The 3395-nt window shown below is 51.1% G+C and overlaps 1 non-coding gene across 1 annotated transcript; it reads right to left on the reverse strand.

The window, feature by feature from the left end:
* Positions 1–378: 378 nt before the first annotated feature.
* TRNAT-CGU lies at positions 379–450 on the reverse strand. The gene has a single exon. It is a non-coding gene; the product is annotated as a tRNA-Thr (tRNA).
* Positions 451–3395: the final 2945 nt, after the last annotated feature.

Here is a 3395-nt window from a genome sequence, read left to right on the forward strand (position 1 = left end):
AGTGGACTTTACTGTGCAGAACAGTCCTTAGTTGCTCTTGAGCCAAGTACCATCAGCTGTAGGCGTCTTGCCCGAAGGCTGTTAGGCCTTCGCCAGGGTCGCGTTTCCAGGGTACCTCTGGGGAACTGAAGTTTGTGACCCCCGCCTACCAGAGCCCCCGATCTTCTGCAGAGGACAAAGCGCCCAGGGATGGAGAGTGGGCAAGGGCCAACAGGCCAAGTTTGCCGTGCTGTGGCTGGGCGGGATGAGAATCTGAACACACAAGTAGAGTGAAAACAATTGGTCGAGTCAGGCCCGAGGGGTAAGCTACCGATGAGTACTGCGAGAAATGGTCCCAACCTCTAAAAAGTCTACCTTGCGGAAGGAAGACTACGCGGTAGGCACGGACGGGGTTCGAACCCGTGATCTTCGGTTTACGAGACCGACGCCTTACCACTTGGCCACCGCGCCTGCGTTGCAATGGCGGCCTTGCCGGAGCCTATACTGGCTTCACTCTCGTGAGCTCACCCCGCGGGCACGAGCGCGAACGAGCACTGTTGCGAGCACGCCGCCCAGCGCTCCTGGCCTTCGTGGCTCCACCCCCTCGCTGCGGCGGGAGGAATGAGGCGACTCTCCAGCTGGCCCGCGCCGGGCGCTCCTCTCGGACTCTGGACCGACCAATGAGCCCGGAGCCTTCTGCCCTACACACCTTGGGGAGGTGTCTCCTGTCTTCAAGCCCGGTCTGGGGGCGTGTCTGGAATTCGGGAGCTGGCGGGACGCTGGCCCGCGTCTTAGAACAGAGGGTTCGAAACCCAATTGCACCACAGTCGCCACAACTTCGAACTACTAGCCTCGGAGCCTCAGTTTCCCGGCTAAGGCGAGGCAACCGGGAGGCGGAGGTAGGGTGGCAGTTCTCCTTAATAGGACCCAGGGCGGTCCACAGCTGCTCTGCACCAGGCAGAAGCTCTGCAATGGTTGTTGAATGAAACTACCATTTTCTGAAAGTAGAAGCCCAAACTCCTTTCCCCCCAGATTGCCGGTGTAGCCCAGAATGTGTGCTGGACCCGGGACCAGCAGCCTCACCTGGAGGCTTGTTAGAAACCGGGTTTCTCCCGCTCACCCAGACCTACCCACTTGGACCTGCTGCTAGAGCCCGGCAGTCTGGGTTTAACAAGTACTCCAGGTGATGCTGGTGTGTGGAAGAGGCTAAGTCCCACTGCTCCAGATAATGGATACGCATATTTCAATTTATATATTCAAACACGCCCTTTTATTTTAGCCAAATGGGGTGACTTTACAGTTCTCTGCACTTTGATTTTTTCACGAATTACTGTATGATATGTTAATGATATAATGGCTTGTAGTTCATAATAAAACATGACAATAAATAATAGCATATATTTAATAAATATAATTAAACCCTATTATTTGTTAATGTAAATAATACAATATTGTATAGTAAATTATAGTGGCATATGCTATAATATGGTATTATGCATGGATGTGTTGCCTTTATTCTCTTTAGTAGCTGCATGGTTTTCTATTGAGTGGCTGTGTCACGATTTAAGCAGTTTCCGGGAGTTATGCCTTGGGTTTTCTGCAGCTTTTTTGCTGCACAGAACATTCTGCTACATGTGTCTTTGCCACCTGGCACCAGTGATGCTTGTAGAACATATGGAGACATGTTAAGAATGTTCACAGCCCACCAGGCAGGTGTGTAGGCAAATAGGAAACTTAAAAATACCAAGAATTTGTATTCACTGAGTTGCTTTCCACGTCAGTGTTTGGGCAGGTGAGTGGAAAAGGCCCTGACATTCACCCTCAGATAGGAGCCTTGAGACACTGCACCTGGAGTGCTTGACATTTACGTGTGTGTGCAAACCTCACTGCAGCTCCCTAATTAAAAAAAAATTGAAGAACATTTTCAGAATTAAAATATGCACTACTGAGTAGTGCTTCTGACTAGCTGATAAAATTGGTTCCATTGTCCCCCTCTGTTTTTGCTGTTCATTGGGTTGTTGAAATTATTGTGACAGGGGCTTATAAAAAGTGAAAAGAAATTAGCCAATGAGAGACCATCACATATGATCTGAGCCTGGAACTAATTGGCAGGTGGAATGGGAATCAGAGTCTAACAGGTGATTTTTTTCAGCTCTGTCTTCTGAGGGAATGGAGGGAATTCAGTGATGAAGGTGCATTTGCACCTTGGTGGCAGGCGGGATCCCAAAGCTTTCCAGGGTCTGGGGGGCCCTGAGAGAGGCTGATCCTCCAACCTTCTGTGAGCTCTAAAGTAGAGTACAGGTGCTGGGTGCTCTTGTAACAGGGTGCAGCCAAGAAGGGGGCCCCAAATAGGGATTTGGAATGGGGTCCAGAACTCAAGGTGTCCAGGAAATACTAGGATGTCCTCACCCCGTGCCCCCACAGGTGTGAGTTGGGGGAAGGGACACATGGAGCAGGAACATGCAGAGCTGTTTTGAACAGCAACAGCTTTGAGGCTAACCTCTGGCATGATCATTTAACATATCTATAATCTTTAACTGGTTGCATGGATATGTTCAATAGCTGTGGCCATGCTTTGAGCTAGGGAGAAGGGAGGGACATCCACCCAAGATGTAACTGGGTGGCAGGTCCCCCTGATTACAGTACCTGTGTGAGAGCTTGGAGAAGATTGGCTCCATGCCATGGGACCACACCTGCCCAGACTCACTATGGCACCCCGGTAAAGCTGGAAGGATATGGGAGTGCTGGCAAGTGTAACTGATTGTAGGAGGAGTCGGAAATGGGGCTGCAGAGGAGGATTGGTACTGGGATTTAAACCATTAGACATAGCAGCCATTGCAGGAAGAGAACACGTGGCTGTGGCAATAGAGGAGAGAGAGCCACGTGCTTCTGGCAGAGTGGGGACCCCCTCAGCCATGTGAGAGAGATCCACACAGTTTTGCCAGAGTGCAGGCCCCCACAGCTTGAGAAGAGAGAATCACCATGTGGCTTCAGCAGAGAACCGCCACTTGGGGCCAGAGTGGCGACCTCCCTGCTCCCTGTAGCTTTGTTGAGAAGAACCATGCGGTTTTGGCCAGAGTGGGGACCCCTGAAAATTTGGTAGGAGAGGACCACGCGGCTTTGGGGCGCTCCCTTTGGCCACATGGCCTGGGAAGCAGGAGAGACTTTGCCTGGAAGAAGGGTGAAAGAACTCTTGCCAGTAGGCCATGAGAAGGTGCCCCATGGCTTTGGATTAATTGGAGATCCTGCCTGGATGGTGACACAGCTGACGGTGTCAGGGCCAGAATCATGGACGTCTACTTCTTTCCCTGAGATACGGTATCCCTGAATTAGGGCAGGGGGAGACGGAAGCACTGTGGGTGTCTGTGGGTATCCAAAAGGACTTTGATATTTTAATGAAGACATTAGGTCACTAC

This window comes from Phyllostomus discolor, chromosome 3 (assembly GCF_004126475.2).
Source record: "Phyllostomus discolor isolate MPI-MPIP mPhyDis1 chromosome 3, mPhyDis1.pri.v3, whole genome shotgun sequence".
Lineage (NCBI taxonomy): Eukaryota > Metazoa > Chordata > Mammalia > Chiroptera > Phyllostomidae > Phyllostomus > Phyllostomus discolor.